The following is a 20327-nucleotide window of genomic DNA, read 5'->3' as shown; positions in this document are numbered from 1 at the left end:
ATCCAAATGCTCTACCCTCCCCTCCTCTTTCTCCCTTGTTAAACCAAGGCCAAATCACAAGCCCCCATGTGTAATTTCTCAACAATGCTTCTGGCTGCCTGGCTTGATGGCTCAATGTTCCCTGTATGACATGTACTGCCTCAAAGGGAGGTCTGTGCTTTTATTCAACTCAAACTTGATACCAAAGCTGTTCAAACACCAAGGCTTTTCTTCTAAATACAGAATAGAGTGCGTGTGTTGGTGTGTGTGTGTGTGTGTGTGTGTGTGTATGTGTGTCTGTGTGTGTGTGCACATGTGGCTGTCTCAGTGTGTATGTGACAGAGAAAGAGAGAGAGAGACACAGAGAGAGAGTTAGAGAGGTAAAACGATGGGTGGACTCGAAATATATTGTATGCGAGGCAACGTTTTATTTTGGTAAACGTGTTCCCCCTCCCCCTTGTGTCCTTCCTATTTGTCTTTCCCTCCTTTTCACATACCCCGTTTATGACCTTTCTTTTGAAGGTGTGCCATCGCTGAGAATGAATTACATTTTCACTTAGCATGACAAATTAAAAGATCTCTCAAAGCAAGCAAATGTCATCTTTATTTGGTGGGCCCTATCAATAAAGTTGCTATCGATCTGCGTGTCTTTATTCGCAACTCTAGTCCTGCGTAAGGGGGACATTAATCACATTGCCCAGGATTTGTGTGGTCACTTTGGATCTTTACAAACAGCCGCTTGGGATACAAATAGGCTGAGCGGTTGTTGAATTAGTGCCTTTGAGTTGCCGGGCTGACTGAAGACTCCTGTCCACTTGTATGTGAATTAGCAATTGATTGCTGCCTTATGTCGAAGTCGCAGACAGTGAGTGCCAAAGGATGGAATTCCTGAGTGTGCTGGAACCAAAAAAAACCCAAAAAACTCTCCTTTATCACAAATGGATGTTTGATTATTGAAACAAACAAAAGTTTCCTGAGAAAAACAAAAAAGAAAAAAGCCTTTGGGCACGAACATTTCCACACATTTTATTTCAGGTCACACTGAGAGCACCAACATGCTTTTAATGGGGCATTTGAATAATTAGTTAAATTCATCCGTAACCAGTGGACTGTTTCTTCCAACACTCTGACACAATATCCTCCCACACTCATCTCTTTCATGAGTGTCTGCTATCAGAGGCGGCATAATTGAACTACCTCAGCAACAATAGAGCTGAACATTTAGCCTGGAAGTCATGTTGTATCACTGCCTCGGCAGCTTTACACAATGATCACATCCAGGATTAACTTTAACCCTTCTTCTGTGCTAGACACAACATGTGAACGTCTTTCATCTTCACCATCACCATTTGTATTGTACTTCAGCTATGTAAGCGTGAGGAGAACACAGTGTTATCAAGGTTTTTTTTTTCTTTTTCTGTGATTGAATTCTGTTATTTTGTTATTGAAATCCGGGGCCACCAATTTAAATAAATTAAGATGAATTAATTTAATCCTTTATGCCCACACATTAATTTCAAATAAACTAGTTTCTTTGTATCTCTACCACCACAAATTCTAATTTTTGTGACTATAAAATTATAATTAAATTTCACCCTCACAACTCAATGCTTCAAGGGTGTAACAGTAGCAGTTATTCCAAAATCAGTGCTTTTACAGTCACTTTCTTCTGATCTGTTTTTCACAATGCTTGTTGAATTTGATAGATAGCGAATTAGTCCCTATTCACTCTGCACAGCACCAGCAATTGCGGTAAATCCGGCACAAGTGAGCAGACTTGAGTTTGGTTTTCTTGGTTTCTTGGAGGTGAGCATGATGACTGGAGCAATGAAATCATAGACACGAGCATAAAGACTGCTCTCTAGTGCCACCATGTGGGGATATGAAATGCAACCTTTCTGCTCACTGCATCCAGAAAATGATCCAACACCTCCGTACAGTAATTCATTCATTTTAATTCTCTACTAAATCTGGTTGAGGATCATGGGAAGGGGGGGGGGGGGGGGGGGGGGGTCTTGACCCAAGTCCTGGATCAGTTTGGGCAGAGGGCAGTGAGACCTGCAGGAGGTCCAGTCAATAACAATTACTCACTTTCATGTTCATATTCATGGACGCTTAAAATCCTGCACCCCACTTGTTTGCCTTTTAAAAGAGGCTTCATACGAGTACTAACAGAGGAACACGCTCGGTCTTGTCAGGAGAGTGTAAGTTCGCCGACAACCCATTGATCACCACGTGAAAGTGTTTTGTCATCTGTCAACATTAGTGATTTTAATAAGTCCTCTCCTCCGCTGAAGCTCATCACCATGGTTGAAGTGTGTCTTAAAGGAATAGGAGATCGTAACAGTTTGTCATTTTATTAAATCAAAGGAGAAGGATGTATTTCATAAAGGATTTCACAGATTCTGACTTCATCTAGAATCAGTTCTAATCTAATCTATTGAGCTGTGATTTATTTCTACAGTTATTAATCACTTTGAATTTGTCACTGTTAATTTCATTATTAACTATAACTTGTTATAATCCAGACTGCCCCAAGTGTGTGAAGAAAATTGAATAATGGCCTTTCATCCTTGGTCACACAGGAATATAATCTATATAAGCTTCATAAACCAATCATGTGGAATCATGAGTTAAGTCATGCTCCTTTTCTTATTGTTTATATAGCAAATCCTTTAAGTCACATTGACCTGGCATGAGGGGATGATCACAGAGCGATTTGCGTGCAAACGGACACAGTGGCGAGGCTCAGTTGCTCACGTTACCATACGAGACTCATTTATAGATAACCTGCGTGCTGCTCTGAGCAGGAAATCGCAGGAATGTATGTATTTCTGCACAGCCAGATAGTTCCAAAAAAAAAAAAAAAAGAAAAAGAAAACCTTACACCATCACCAACTTCCCTCTGAAGCTTGCATAGTGTGCAGTGAGATAATCACTCCCGTAATGAGTCCCCAAATTAGGAGGAGAACGCCATGCCAGATTAGAGCAGAGCACAGAGCCAACAAAAGGGCTCTGGGAGAGGGGAAGTAGAGTTGATGGAGGAGCAGCAGTGGAGGGGTAGAGAGGGAAAAGTCAGAGGGAGAAAGAAAGTGCTGGCAGATAGTTTTATTCCTTAATTACTCCCCTTGTTAACCCCTCTCAGCAACTCTACGTCTGGTTCGTGTGTAGGTCAGCACTACAAAGTGTCTGGATGAAGAGGCCGGGGACAGTTTAATCCCACTTCTCCGTGTATCTCTGCTTCTGCAATAGATTCTTTCCACTGTCAGTTTCTCCTTCTGCAGTCTCTTCCCCAGATGAAAACTTTGCTGTAGAACCACACGCCGCCCTTCTCTCTTGAAGATAATGATCACAGGAGAAAGACTACAGGTTATTTGAATAACGGCTGCCATCAAACGTTTCCCATTTCTGCTCTGCGCAGCCAAAGTATTTTTGTGCTTTCAAATATTTTAGATACAGCGGCGCACACATTTTGTAAAGTCAATCTATTATTTCACCTTCTGATAGCTTTGCATGGGAAAACTAAACTGCCACACACTCGTATGTAAAGCAGCAGTAATGTAGCCAACATGCAGTAAGCTCTGGGGTTAAATGTGCCCATTTCATTCGTCAGATTACCTCTGATGCCTGTATTGTGTTGTCTATATTTTCATCTGACCCGTAGTCAACACAGCCTCCCACTGCATGCGCCTGACTCAACAATCCACTGTACCATGTTGCTTCTAGGTGTCACTGGGATGAAAAATGTTCTCAGTTCATAACATAAGCACACTGTGTTGCATTTGGTTTGTATTTCATGTTGAAATCGGAGTGGTGGAAAGCTCCCAAAAATGTTTTTTTCTGGAACACTGTGTCCGAGGCTTTTCTGGTGGAGGATGTGTTTAGAGATAAAAGTGCTGTTATCAATAAGATAGCACGATAAGGTTTATACACACACATACACACACACACACACACACACACACACACACACAACACACACACACACACACACACACACATATATACACTGGCCTTCCCACATTGAAGGACATGGTTTCCAAACGCATCTAGTGGAAGGAAGATAACATGTTCTGCAGTATTTACACTGCGGCGAATGAGACTCAAGTCAAAAGGTTATTTTCAGATATTACAGCAAATATAATGAAGTTTTGTAGTTACATTTCCTGCATCGTGTATGATTTCATGGTGGCTGCACATTACATTTCATACTGATTATTTAACCTTATGCACACACTGGCAGATTGCTGTACATGCTGCTGTTTTTTTAAGACGATGCTTGTTGAGGTTTCGCTGTTTTGACAGATGTATCATCTTTATAAATAATGATGTATCAAAAACAATGTTGTGGTGATGCTGGTGGTCAAACAATGTCCTGCACAGCGCACAGTCCCATACATTATGCACATAACAACAGGGTCCGGAGGGTTATTGGCTGTTCAACTTGAGTTTATAATGGCCAAGCTAAGTGATCTAAAGGATCTTAAATATGGTATAATGGTGTCAGCTACTGCTGCTCAAGCACAGCTGCTCTCCAGGGATTTTGGCTTAGTACATTTTTTTTTTTTTTTTTTTTTTTACCATTTAAAGCAACATACACCCTGACCATCCAGAAACTAAACTAGCCTTCACTTGTGAGACAGGTCAGTAGCAAAACAGTAAGGCTTAGGAGAGCCTCAGCGCAACCATGTGCAGAAAGGCATCTAACAACCTGTAAAACCCAGTTGTGGATGGACTAAAGCAGCACTCGCACCAGGTGAAGAGATATCGGTTAGGATACTAATGTCCGGATGTCCACTTTTTGAGGCCGCTGCTGAATATTCTTAAGCATATTCAGGCAGTGCTGAAGGTAGTAGTACCTAGGGTCAGCAAATATAGAACCAAAAATCAATAAATACTAAATACTACATTCACACTAAATCCTAAGAATGATTTTATATCATTCAGTATGCATACTGTATGAATCTGGAAGCAGCTATATTCAAACTATAACCTGTAAGTAGTAAATCAAAAGTTCTACTTTAAATGCAGTGTATTGAATTTACATTTTCATCCATTTCTATGCTGATTCTAAGTATTCTCTTTCTTAACATTTATCACCACACACACACACACACACACACACACACACACACACACACACACACACACACACACACACACACACAACACACACATTTCTGCCAAGTCGGGAACAGCCCATGCGATGATTGTGCAGTACACAAATCCCTGATGGCTCAGATGTTTATGGAGAGGGTTTGGTTCAATTCTCCCATCAGTGCATTTTATTTATTTACTTTAATATTTCATTTAGATTCATCTGCAGAGTAATCTCCCCACAAAATGCTACATGTGCCATATTTTATGAGCTCATACATAAAAATTCAGCAAAATATTATAAAACAGCCCAGTTTTGTGTCTTCCCTGTGAAGGAAAGACTATTAACATACTTAATGGCTCCATTTAAAATATTCGAGCCAGTGAAGATGCAAAAAGGGAAAACTGTCCTCAGGTCAGCATCCTATTTATTTCTCTTTACTCTAACACCAATTATAGTTTAATAGTTTTATAGTTTATTTAGCAGTAGTAAAACAACAGATAAGTCAGTTTCAGACAGACAGTGTAAATACTTGCTGGTTGCCATTCTCAACCCATGATGGCCTCCTACACTTCATGTAACGACCAGTAGGAGGAAGCACACGCTTTACCTCCAAACTTCCTGACCTAGTTTCAGCTGTGAGTGTCTAGAACATTTTGTTCTCGTCTCATCCATCGTTCCTCATTTTCTCACATGAGGTCAACCGTTTTAAGTAGCTTAAAGGCCAACCACCCAGGCGACTGGGAGAGAACATATTTCACATTCACGGTGCCAAGCTCATGAGAGGAATGTCCACTTGGATGTAAACATTGGATCTGTATGCACTGCTACTTAGGAATTAGATGCTGAACATTTATTGAACTTCAAAGAAAAATGTCCAGCAAGCACAAGCCATGCCTTGTGGCGGGCTGCTCTCTATGGCCTCTTTAGTTGTGTTGTGTAAATCAAATGTTTTCCTGTGTCAACTCTTTAAATGCATTTAACCAGGATTCCATATAATTTTCTATACTTAGAGGATTTGGAGCCCTTCAGTTTTCCAGTGGCCCTAATTTGCTAATTTGCTAATTCAGCAAAACTAGCCCACGTCTGTGTTTACTGTTTGTTTGTGCGTGGACGTGGGTGTGTGGGTGTGTGTTTGTGTGTTTATGTGTATGTGTGTGTGTGTGTGTGTGTGTGTTTGTGGGTATGTGTGTGTGTGTGTGTGTGTGGTGTGTGTGTGTGTGTGTGTGTGTGTTGTGTGTGTGTGTGTGTGTGTGTGTGTGTGTGTGGTGTGTGTGTGTGTGTGTGTGTGTGGTGTAAGACTCATGACAACACTTATCAGTGCAAGTGGACGACGTGATGTTCGCAGAATGTGAGGAGAGAGGGAAACCACTGTTGTGTGCACACACACACAATTATTTGTTGTGGACACATTTGTTGAGGAAACACATGAACGTCTCACCATGGGATAGGAAGCAGATACACTGTTTTGTCGCTGTGCATTGAAAGTAAACGGAGTGAAAGTTAGTCAAATTTCAGCACTAAGCGGATTATGTTATGTAAAAGCTTAGGTATCTTTATCAGCGTTGCTGATCAAACAGCGATAGCGCAGGAGTGGGATCATGTGGGTGTCTACGTGGAGAGGGGGGTTGCGTACGTGAGTTTAGAGCTGTCATTTAACAAGAGGTTTAGACGTGCCCTGCTGGCATGAACATGCAACTGAAGCATCACAAAGCTCAGTTAGCAGTGACGTACGATCTCACACTGCATATCAAAACATTCACAGTTGTGAGCGTGTGTTTTTGTTTTTGTTTTTTTATTTCTGTGTGTCTCTTCACAAAGGTGTCTGGAATAAAACTAAAAAAGATTGCTCTTAAGGAAATAAGAGGTCTTGATCTGCTCATACTGGGCACCATATTGCACAATTGTTTCAATGTATGTATATTTTTTTTATCCATGTTCTCATCTGTCTTCTCTTTCTGTGGCAAACTGGTTTTGAGACCAAAATCCCTGAAATTAACAATTTTCTTTCATCAAAAGGATAAAAAGTCACAGAAGAGTCTTTTGATGTAGCTGATAACAGGTTGTAATAGTAGAGGTTGCCATTGTCCAGGGAATACTATTCAGAAGCAAGCAATTGTGGGTCATGTTTAATTCCACAATAGCAAACGGTCATGAAGACAATACTTTCAGTGGATGACTGTTTGGCAAAACTCCTCTCCAGGGAAGATCTTTAGGCTTAGAAAAATCTCCGGCGGTATTTCTGCGCAGCTCCGAGAGTGGCTCTATGATACCTACCCATGAGGCAGACAAAGCTGTCGGCAGACATATCCCACAGCTGAACAAAATGTACAGAGCAGCCACCACTAAACCCATGAAAGGCCTTGCCAGTCAGCCAAAACAGCAGCCTTTGTTCACTCTATCACTAATCTTCCCCAAAATGTTAGGATGAGGCACATTGTGCTTACCACCCTTGTGGTGACAATGCAGATTAGAGACATACAGGGAAATGAGCTGCAGGATGAAATGTTGTGAAATTAAGTAGTCTATGTTAACAATGCCAACTGACAAACCACATTTAGACAGGGAAGTCCTTGTGTTTTTGTCAATACCTCCATGGTCTGTGTATACATGTGTTTCTGTGCTGATGTTTTTGTTCTGCACACATCTCAGAGGACCGCAGACCAATACAATTACATAAAAACAGCGCTTTCAATAAATGGAGGTCACTGTGCAGTTGTCTTAGATCGGTGCAAGGCTCATTATTGAAGGTGCGTGCCTTTGTCTCACTCACAGAAAACATGTCGCTTGCACGTTCGTCAGCAACCTTTCTGTGGCTGCTCTGCAAAGTGAAAGCAGTCATGTTCAGAACATGCTGTCCTTGGTTGGTTTTTACAAAAGGAAGTGGCTGAAAACCACCTACACACACACATACCAGGCTTCACATACAGAAAGACATCATTAACTAAAGGATGTTGTGTATTTGTTGACAGTGAAAGGAGTCTAAGCTGAAAAGATTTTCTTTGACAAAAAATGTCTCATGTTTTCTAAAGTTCAGTTATTACAGTTAATAGCTATACCAAAAGACTTCTGCTGATAAGTCATAAACCTCAACTGGAAATATTTCACAAATTATCTTTCTAAATAGACAAAAGTAGAATTTTATATTTCAATAGACGAGCCAATACAATGAAATGCAGCAAGGATCTTCCATTCGTTTCAGATACTTCAAGTACACCATCATGTGAAATTCAGCTGTGAAGCTAACCTGGAGTTTGTTTTTTACTGTGCAACACTGAGTAAAATATAGTTACAGGACAAAGGGCAGTAAATCGGAGCGTAGGTTATTTTAAATACGTGTAGGCCAGTCCATGGCCTGAACGGATTCTACAAAGATGAACAGTAACATTGTTGACTGCACAATTGATGCCAAAAAAACAAGAGCAGATGACTTAAATTCATAAGTTATGCTCCATGGTATCTTGGGACTTGCCTTGCTAATGTTTTGCTAGTCTAGCACCGATAGCAGACATTGTAGTTGTGGTGTGTTTTGAGCTGGTTTGTTGTTACAGTGTACTAAGTAGAAAGTCAAATGATTTGCTAGTGATACATGCATGAGTTTGGGGACTACTCATTATGTATAGGGGAAAACCATATTCTGATAATTCCAATGCAACATCCTTATTTTAAAGGAGTTATTAAAGTTTTGCTGTTGCGTTGTCAACGTTAGCAATCACATCCGTTTACTTACCAGTCTAGAAGAAACGCTGTGAGATCAGCATCGAAACCTCATTCCTTTAGCTGTCTCCAGCGGCGGAAAGCAACAACAATGTTGACTCTTTATGAAGATAGCATGCTAACCAGCTAGCCCCGGCTCGCTTGGACTGTCTCGTTACTTTCTGATACCGGCTCACTGTAGCGTCCAGTGTGCCCTGAAGAAGTAGCGCTGGTCAGAGGGCGTATTATAACCTGTTGTCTTGTAAACGCAATGTTGGTTGAAGCTCTTTGCAAGACTGGTGAGTAAACAGCTGTTAGCGCTGGCTATGTAGCAATAGCAAAGCTTACAAATAGCTCCTTTAGGTTCTAAGGAATGAAACTGTGGCCCATTGCTTTGTTCAGGATTCTTTTTTTTTAACAGGTCAATTGACATTACAGAATCATATTTCATGTAAGTCATAATCTAATGGTGTGTCCTCAGTCGCCCGTAAAGATGTTCTATCTACTAAAGACATTAGTTAGATTATATTGTAGATTGATGTTTTGGAGGCAACAGACTTTTCCCAGGATGGCTCAGCTCTGTTGTAATGTTTTACTGCCCTTAGAGCAAATCTTCTTTGACCTTTTAAAAAAAAAAACAAAAAAAAAAAAAAACAAGGTCACAGAGAAAGCCAGAGAGAGATAAAAGAGAGAAGGGGCAGTGGTGCAACTTCAGTATATCATTATTTGAGTGCTGTTCCCAAAAACCTTCAGATAACCATATAATAAACATTTGAGATCTGTCTTCCCATGCTCCCATTGCCCTGGCATACAATAAGGAAAATGAAATGATGAAATATAATTTTAAAAAAGCCATAATTAATAAGCAAATGTTAGATTGAGAGTTATTTTTCTACATGGAACATCCATTCCTCAAAATGTTTTGAACAAGTTTTGCCGGGGGGGGGGGGGTTATAATCACTGCAATAACAAGGCATGGAAATGACTTGCCTGGTACGTTGTGCACTTTATTGCACTTTACATCGTGTCACATTTGGTTTCAGTAAAGTTCTACATTTAATTATGTGCTATGTGTGAAACTAGAAATGAGCTCACTGAAACAGGGTCACGATGACAACAAAAAAAACCTCCTTTGGGGACAGTAACATGTCCTGCCAATGCCAACTTCATTCATCCACTGGCACTGCGTACACTGTGCCTTACAAGAAAGGCCTTGACATGCATTGGCCCTTTGATGAATGGGGAGGTTTTGGCAGGTGTTCAGGGTGGAGTCCCCGGTGGGCTGTCACATTAAAAAGTATATTGATTTGTCATGAAAAAAGTCCATTTTCCAAGTGTGCAGCAGAAAAGCTCAGCTCCAATCTTTTTTTTTTTTTTTTTAAGTCTTTTGATTTTTTTTCTTTTTTCTTGTACTCCGGATGCCCCCTCCCTCTCCCTACTGACATCATACAGCTTTCCTGTGTACTCCTTTTCTTACTGTACTGTCTTGCTCTGCCTTGCTCTAAGGTCAACACACATCTGTGTTTAAGTTAGTATAATCAAAGTTTGGTAGTAATGCCCCCCCCTCTTTTTTTTTTTTGTTGCTCTTGGGAGAATGATACTGAAATAGTTCCACTGAGAAATGAAAGTTAGGCAAAGAGAGAAGACAGACTTCAGTGAAACAACACACACACAAACACATATACACACACACACACACACACACACACACACACACATAAAAAATGACTGGTGAATCATCCCAGTTTTCTCTAGAGCCCAGATGCAAATCTACCCAAACAGTGGTGGCACGCAAGCAGCAGCCGTCTGGGCGTTGTGCCAGTCTGTGAAAGGGAGACACAGTGTGCTAGGGACAGGCGAGGTCATGCTGTTTTTTCTACTCAGCACTTTTAATAGGCATGAGAGGAAAAAGAAAAAAGGTGCATGTGATGTCTGAAAAAACAATAAGAAGATGTAGAATAGTATCTCAAGGTATATAGTCTGGAGTTTAAGCCTCATGCAGCTGTGGCTTCTACTGTGGCACAGAAAAAGGAAGAAAGATTAAAAGTGTGTGTTGCAGTGCACCTCGCTCTGTTAGAAAAGTGCTGAATAGTCGCTGTACTTACCCTTATCTTCTAGCTGTAGCAGTTTGTGTCCTTTGAGGTGAGACTCATTGCAAGTTTGATTGAAAAAACTTTGAAAGAAAACTTGAAAATAAAAGTCTTATTGCTGTAGGAACTAGGAATACCCCCAATCCAGCAAATACAGCAAGTCAGGAGCAAATAAAAAAAACAAAAAGGAAAAACAGAAGAAATGTTGCTCTATTTATTATGTAAAAATACAAATTTGAAGTATAACAAGTGTTGCAGGATAATATGGCAAAGACAATTTAATAAGGGAATAAACCTAGACTTGACATAAAGCACACACTTATTCCCATGGGTGCTCATTCACAGAGGGATGCATTGCTGTGTGTCACATTTGAGAGCTCAGGCATGCAGCTCGTGTCCTCAGGTGACAGACACAACCTCTGGGCAGGAGTGAGGGTGCAATTAAAATATCTACCTCTAGGGGGCTCACCGGTCCAAGATTCCCCACTCAGTGCTCTGCAGGAGGGAACAACTGAGCATCTATAAAGTGACTCTAATGGTTATTTAACCAGTAGAACTGGCAGTATATCATATAGGTTAGACAGCCATGAGACAGCATTTAGCAAAATACATGCTGTAGCAATTATTCTGTGTCATGATATGAGTGAAAGCAGAGGATCCCATTCAGGTTGTGAGGGCTCAAGGTCCTGCTGGTTCTCATTTTGTATCACTTACTCAGGGACTGTTTTACACCTGGGATTCTGGATGAATGCAGTCGAGTACTGCAGCTGTTTGGACAGGAAACCAGTAGTGCAGTGGGCTCAGGATCGAAGGATAAAGGTTAGAAAAGTGGGGCCTTGAGCAAACACCATAACTCATAACTGTTTAGCTGGAGCTGCCCAACAGCCAGCTGAAGGTGTAAGTATTGGCAGCTGTGCCTGGTGTGGACAGGAACCTTGGGCCTCTAGAGGGCCCACTAACACTACCTGTACCACCTGTGACTTTGTAGCAATGTTGCATCAGTGGTTTAGAGTTGGACGTCTTGCCTTATCATGTGGGAGGCTTACATTCAAGTCCTGGCTCATACAGTGTTTTTTTCGCACAGCATATTAAAGCAAAATACTGAGATGAGCTCTAACACAAGCGCACGCAGCACGTGTCTGCATGCGGTAGAGCTGAACTTCATGGAGACAAACCAAAAAAAAAAAAAAACTTCCATCAGTGCAAAACTGGTCAGGTGTGAATGTGTGGAACTGAATGAATGTGAAGTAAGGTGTCGCTGGCAAAACCATGAATCCTGAATTGAGTTTTCCTGGATGTGCAAAGGTTGGAAAAACAACTGTGGGCGTTGTGAGGACATGAATGCGGTGTTAGAGAGCTGTGACATTTTATTAACTTGTGTCTTTAGTAGGGCAGCCAAACTCACTTGTGCCAGCATGTGATTACCACTGCTTCCTCTCCATATCCTTCATGTGCGGTGTGAGCCAGATTACTGCATCTGCTTTACGTCTCTGACAGTCCTCTCAGGATCAAGCTGACTTTTGAACATTTGTTGTCCATTTTCTGGAAGACAGAGGCAGCACAGAGTTCTGTAGAAGAAGGACACAAGTGGGCAGATTAACAGGCCACAGAGGAAGAATGTCTACACTTAAAGCTGAGCATTTGTGCTTGTATTTTGTCAGTGTGTTGCTTCTTACGTTCTCCCTGTTTCCAGATTGATCAATAATGTTCGAGCTCATGCAGCAACTTGGCCGGTATCTTCACAACAACTTACCACCAGCTGCCAGCAGCTCTTTAACTTGCACACAAACAAGCACTGCCTGGCTGTGATTTTACTGCCTCCATATAAAGCTGCTTTTTTGGGACGGTAATCTCGCCCAATCTCTTTTAATTTGTTTGGCTTTTAGTGTTCCCATAGGAGACTCCTCTCCTTGGCAGACAAATAAGCCCCTGCTTGGAGTTTGAGCCAAACTGCTCAAAGGAAACATTTTTAGTTGAGGTTGAAGAGGGCACCATGAGGCTAAAGCTTTTCCCCGAAACAAGTGTACACTGAAGCCCTGGGAGGTGTGTACAGGAAAACTGCCACCGGAAACCCCCATGGATTCAGTTTCACTTTACCCGTCTGCTTGGGATGTCATGTGATTAGTACCGCACTGGCTTATATCAAGCACACTTCCAGATACTGTAAGTGGATGTAATTTATACTTATAAGATTTTGGGGGATGAAGAGCGGTTGGCTCGTTTGGACGGGAGAGACACAAAGCCGTTTACAGAGGTGTTTTCCTGCGCGGTGCCACACCAAATATATCGAGGCTCTAGATGTAGCTATTGAGCACAAGAATGAGGCAGTGACTCAAAAACAGAATGTCATAGCACATACCACACAGGACATACACACACACACACATTTCACACCACACACCTGCTTTATTATCTTGTCTTTATTATGTAATTCATTGCAGAGCTCATCGTGTGTGTTACCGTGTCTTTGCAAATTAGAGCAAATACACGCAGAGCATACTGTATATACTGGACCCTCCAAACCGGCCTACAGTATGAATGCAAGTGTACTCTTTTGCCATGTTCAATCTGGGATAGGCGCACACTTAAAAAGGCTTTTAATACAGGACATCAAATAGATCGTTGTATTATTTGATTAAAGATAAAGTTTATAATCAGAGCTTTAGTCCCACAATACATTTCAAAACCATACGTAGCAGTAGCTCAAGGTTGATTTTTTCGCTGAGTGTATTTTCATCACAGGAAGCAGAGCCACCCTAGGGTTGGGCCCTCGGGCCAGAGTCTTTTTGCCACTGCTCTTGATTATCACAGATAAGGAGGAAGTTTGTGGTCAGAGAAAAGTTACCTCAGTCTCTCAGCGCTGTACATCACATCAGGAGGGCGGGATGGGAAACCGTCTTAAGATGTCACCTCATTGCCACGTGGTTCACTTCTGCTTTTCGCTGAGGTATAAAAGCCCGAGGAGTTATTCTCGTTCTCACAGCACGACTGTGCTGTAAGCGATCAACAGGTTGAGTATGCGTGTGTTTGTGGCGTCGCTTAGGATCTTGCGAAATAAGCGATTTGTTTCCATGCTGTAGTTTTAACAAATGTAGTAGGAACAGTGATAATCATGTTGTTTGTTTGTTTTATATTGCTACTTTGATATTCTTATACTATTAGAAATAGTGTAGGATCAGATGTAAAGGCTTCCTGTGTTTGTCTCCTGGAAAGAAGTACACAGTAGTGTCAGTTTGTGAGAGGAGGCAGCTGCATGAGATGGAAATCATACGTTACTGTGTATATGTTTACATGGGTGTATGTGTGTGTCTGTGAATGTCTATTTCTATACCTATGATCATTTGAATATATTTGTGTGCGCCTCTGTGCTAGTGTACACCGTATATGCCTGTGTGTTGCCTGCACAGCACTGCATGATGCCTTCAAAATTACAGATAAACACAGGCTTTAACCTCTTGACTCCAACCAAAGACATGAGCCCCAAAGCAAAATCCTCAGAACAAAAACCTCCCTCCTGTCTGATTTTTCCTTCTCCCTGCAGATCGCAGCGAGTGTGAGATTTCTCTCATTGACTATCACCTCACAGAAGTGAATCCCCATGAGCCCAATTTAGACTTGTACATAAAGAAACCTTAGTTTTCTGTTGTTGTATAACTTTGTGTAACCACTTGCCTTTGTGCCAGAACAACCTTCGGAGAGGTGGGAAGGGTATAATTTGTCAGGGAGTGAGGCAGTTGGCATCCAGTAAAAAAAAAAAAACACACACACACTTCATGTTCTTTGTAATGGTATACTATAAAACAGCACAGCCACAACATGAAAAGGTTTGATTATAACATAAAGGGTTATAAGCAGGATGTTGCTCTTTTATTCTGCGACATGAACTCTGGCAATATGTTATCCTATTTGGCTGACAACTTTGTTGAGCAAATACATGAAACACATTCTGACACAGTTACATAACACGCAAGTGGCTAAATCTCACCAAGCAACACTGAAAGTTTCCTGTTATTTTTTTGCTATTTTTTTTTTGTAGTTCATGTTGAAGGTGACCACAATCCTCCAAAGCATGCACACATAGTCTCTACAAAGGGCAGATAACCGCTCGTGTGTTACAGCACTGCCACAGGGCACACGCCCACACACATAGACAATATATAAATTACGTTTGACGCCTACATTTGCATATGGGCCAAGCTGCTCACAGGCCACCTGCATGTGTTCCATGTTATTTTATAAAACCTCATCTCAGCTCAAACCTGTGCTGAAGCACTGCTCTGTTGTCATACCTGTGAAGCCAGACCGAGATGTCACCACCTCAGGATTACCCCTCGCGCGAGCTGGGCGTCGGCTCGCTCTGCTCGGCCCTGCTGTGATCTCAGCTGGGATGGCAGATGAGGCACGCCGCACGAAAACGAACACACACAGGGTCACATATGCACATACAGTACACTGAGCCATATGCAGACGCAAAGCCATAAATAGGAAAATTTTAACTGTTATTACTCCTGAAGCTATTGATGTTTGCAGGATTAAAAATATTCAGGAGGGAAATAGGCTGCGTGACCTGTGTGAATTGGGGAGCATTCAAAAATGTAAGTAATAATGGTTATAGTTTGCTCCAGACAGTCTGAACATCTGATGACACATGTTATGTCATTTGCATGAATTCTTTTTGAACTATTGTGTCATTTAAAAATGTATTTACTACATTCTGGATCTGGTTTATAGTCATTTGTGGTCTCTTCTAATGCTTCGGTATGTGCACACCCACAAACGTATGAGTGTGGAGCTGAGTGTGCACACCCAGACACGCATGGAATCTGCAACTCCAATACACACACTTGACACTCAAACAAACCGTGTCCTCACCTGCAGCTGCAGTGGTACTGACTGGCTGGAACTGTCATGGCAGCGGCTGTGTTGTTGCTCCCCAGGGAGACACTATTAATTGGTCATTTGTTTTTTCACCTGTCTGGGGACGTTATGTAACCTCGGCAAACTGGCAACAAGGTCACAACATCTCACGTGGGGGCAAACATTAGTCCCTAATCTACCTGTTGATGGGGTTATGAAACAGTTTCTTTGCAGAGCTTTTGCTTCATTTATGCAGGTGTAATTATACAACACCGTTAAACCAGATAAGTGTGTTTGCATGAGTTTTTTTTATTTTTTATGTGTGTACAATTACATGCACATGCATTTGTCTTCTGTGTGTATTATTTGTTACAGCGACACATACAGACACACTCTACAAGTATTTGAACAAAGCTCCTTGAGCCTTAAATGGTTACTCCCATCATCACTCAGATTAATGAGTACACTAGTTCTCAGGTCTGTAGGTTGGTAGGAGAAGAAGGTCAACTCACTTTTGGTTTACAGCCTCTTGCCTGATCAAATAGGACAACAGGCCAGGTATACAGGATATATTTCTCTGATGCTATATGGTTTTGAAGTCTGTTGATTTCATAAGGAACTGCAGTTCAGGGTTTGTGCACCAGTTGCCATACAGTGAGTGGGAAAGTGACTTTCTCTCACTGTGTTTGCTCAATGCGCTGTGCTGTGCTTCCCATTTCTATGTGAAATCTCTGTAATGGGTCGTGTCTGGCTTTGAGAAACATCCACAAGTGAATATGACCTACTTACTCAAGAGCTGTGCCAATGCCCTCAGATTAAAATCATTCGCCATAACAGCTTTAAGTGCATCCATACCAGAAATTTTCGGTTTTTATTTATTCATTATTTTTTTTAACCCAGTTTAGGTAGAAAAGCAATAAAATGTACCAAATGCAATTCTTCTGCAACTCTGGACTGGAATCTCCTTGCACACAGTTGTGTAAGGTACTCTGTGAAGCCTTTTCCCACACCCTGAAACATGTTGCAAAATAGGAAAGTGACGGTGCAGCTTGCATCATATCCCACGCATTCATAAAAACAGACCCATTAGTACAAAATAAAATCATAAAACATAGCAGAATTAAAAAAAAAAAAAAAAAAAGTGATTTACAGTCAATGCCGTCATTATTCATCGGTATTGTTTGCACCAATAGGTCACATTCCATGCAGCGTGAAATCATAGGCAACATTTCAGTCTCAGGTTCTCAGGAGTGTTTTGATGACTTGTGAAATGTTCTGTCCTTACACCCAGAGAAAAGGCAGACCACTGACTCTGCAGGAGTGTCTGCTCCACGTGGACTGGCCCATGCTTCTGCGCACATGAAAAGCACGGCACATAATGCCTCAATGCCTCTCGCCCCTTGTGCCCTCTGTGTTCTCAAGAAGCTGTTATCCAAGTTAAAAAAGTTTTTCACTTTACTGATAAATTAAGAAGCCATTTCTTACATCAGATAGAAGCCATGTCATCATTCCAAATATTTAGAATTTTTATATAACTTTATTTGAAATGTAATAATACATCTCCAGAATATTGCATATTGAATAGATGTGGTGGGCCACAGTGTCACCAAGAGCCATACTAATAATTCTGGGTACAGATTCAATGCCACGTCAGCTTAAAAAACCCATATCAGTCCAAATGTCTATTATTCCCTCCCCCTTCCCCGTCTTCCACTAATCTTTGAAATACACCCCTTACTCCCCTCTCTCTCCACTTCTGTCCCCTTCAACTAAGCACTTGTTTTGCAAATGTCCCTCTGCGGGAGGCGTTGGAAGGAGGCTGTGAGTTGTAGCCAGTCATAAAGCATTGTGAATGGGTGAGCAGCTTGTACCAGACACATACGGGGTTGTTAGCTGTCTGGATCCCAGGACTTAATCCGTGCGCTGGTAGGAGTTAATAAGGGTTTAGAGGCGGGATACTGTCTGTTTAGGCAGAGCTTGAATGTCCTGGTAGGGTTGATGTGGCATTCAGGAGTCCTTCTGCTCTGAAACACGTGTGACTACAACTGTGCGACTGCACATGTTCCTGCGTACAGCACAGCGACCTGCACTAAAACATGAATGTCTATGGAGATGTGAGTGTACTGTTCGTACTAATGATGTCACTTACAATCATATACACCTCAACTGTTTGAACACCATTATGAACAATCCAGTGTTAACCATAGCAACAATACTGTGCTTGATGATATGGTATCACACAACTCTGTAGTGAAACTAACCTAACCATCAGTTAAACTGACAGTAAGTAGACTTTTTGCTTTATTAATATGATTGCTGTAATTCTGCACTGCTAATAATAGGCTTAGTAGAAGAAAAGGTTTGTCACCTCCACCTCTGTCATTATGCTTTCCTGTAAAGTCACCTCATCATACATCATCTCTTTTATCGTATATTGCAACCCCAACCCATCTCATGCCTCCACCCTGAGTGAGCACCTCACAGAGAGGTGACAAAAGGTGGGTGTAATTTTCCATATTCCCACTTCCATGAAAGTGTCCTGCCCAGTAAACCTCTGGAGGGCGTGTAACCGTCCTGCCCCGGGTATCCGATCACCCATCCCTGAGGACAGGAAGTCAGATGTCGACTCTACCAGTGCATCAGCGTCAGCAGGAAAAAGCTTGGGTTGGAAACAACTCCTTCCTGAGGCTGCAAGCACGGACACAGTCGAACAGAGTGCACGAACACATTACGCATTACCGTACACACACACACCCACACACATACATGCATGCACCAGCATGGTACTACTAATCTCATCAGTGGGAATATGGCTCACTGTACCTGCTCAGCTCCCCAAGGCCTGGCTGGGAAATGCAGTGCGTCACACACAGTTAGAAACCTTTGCATTGTCCTGCAGTGAGGCCTGCTTGGCTGTAAACACTGACTATACAGAACAAAATAGGTTTTCAGCTGCCCTGTGGAAGATTTATGCCTCGTTTCAAACTTGCATAGCTTTGCTTTTTATGAGATTTTGGTCCAGAGGAAAATATTTAACGCAGTGACATTTCTGGAGTGGGTTCAGCACATCATTTTATTATTTTTTTTTTACTTTTACATTCTTGGGATACATGCTCATCTGTGATGGGTGGTGACTTTTCTTTGCTGTAAAGAAAAATAAGAGAATGCAAATATTTTCATTCTTCAGCTTTGTGGGATTGTTAACAAATGAATATGGTGACGTAGATAAACTGTGCTCATTCCACTGCCTGGCTGCTGTTGCTTCATCTTATCATTCAGGTTGAGTGGTGGCGATGCATGACTTTAAGCCTATTCTGTGCTTGCTGTTGTTCTAGTTCTGGATAAGGAAGAGGGCCATGTCGTTCATATCCAGCTGAATTGTTTACTGCAACTACGACTGCCTCTGTTGTGCCTTTTAAGTAATCCGGTGTGTGCACAGTAGCTGCCTGATATTTGTAATGCTATCAATAAATCTGGCCTATTCCAGGAAGTGAGAGGGCTGGGTTCACTTACTGTTTCCTGTTAGAAAGAACATTTCTTTCTTCTGTGGCGAGCGCAGCGGAATTAAAATATTATTAGATAACACTTAAGTTCTTGATTTGATTATAGATATTTTAAATTATTTCTTTTATGCCTTCAAAATGATGATGATGTAATACATTTTGAATATACTACATTATAAATTTATATGCACACACATTGCTCTTTGAGTGATATTTTATTATAATTTCATTATGACTAATCAAAGATCACTGATTAAATTTACTGACATCAACATCATGTATTGTATATAGACTCAGCAGAGTTTTATCCGTCACTATTTTTTCCCTGAATGTGGAAGTCCTGACAGACTGAGAGAGAAAGAGGAAGAAATTTTGCCTCAACTTTTTAGAGCATGGATTTTGCAACCTCAACCATAAGACCGTAACACTGTCGAAATCACAGTTAGATGAAAGATGATCTCATAACTAATGAAAGGAGACTTGGCATTCGATCACAGGTGGTTGTTGCCCTTGGGATGTAAAGTTTTCAGGAAATTAAGCATTTAGATGGAGTCTCATTGACAGTAATTCATTACACACATCACATTGCATAATGTCTTTATTCATCGGTAGGTGCACAATATCGCGTCTGGTTGTGGTGTTAGTGGGAAAAACCCCCGATAACCTGATATGGAGCAGAGCTTTCACTTTTGCTTTGCACTGTTACCTAAGGAGGTTTGTGTAACAACATGATCAGACTGAATGACATTGAGGTGGGGTAAAAATCTGACCATCTTTTTGCCTTTATTGTGATGTATTGTTTGGGGCAGATAAGAGATAACCTATTTGTGTTAATGGCAAGAATTAATATGACCTCAATACTGTGACTTAGAATAGGCTTTTTCATCACTGATGTCAAGAACAAGTGCATAAACAAAAGAAGGAATTCAGAACTTATTGAAAATCTGCACAATAACAAGGACGTGTTTTGGAAATCCTCCACAAACCTGAATTTTATGTATTTTTCCGCTCTAGATTGATCAAATGTAGCCCCTCCTATTCAACAAAAGCTAAACAAATGGACACAAGGTAATTAACAGGCACAGCCTTGCTTCCCTGGAAGTC

The sequence above is a fragment of the Seriola aureovittata genome, chromosome 8 (genome assembly GCF_021018895.1).
Source record: "Seriola aureovittata isolate HTS-2021-v1 ecotype China chromosome 8, ASM2101889v1, whole genome shotgun sequence".
NCBI classification, from domain to species: domain Eukaryota; kingdom Metazoa; phylum Chordata; class Actinopteri; order Carangiformes; family Carangidae; genus Seriola; species Seriola aureovittata.
This window is presented reverse-complemented; position numbering follows the sequence as displayed.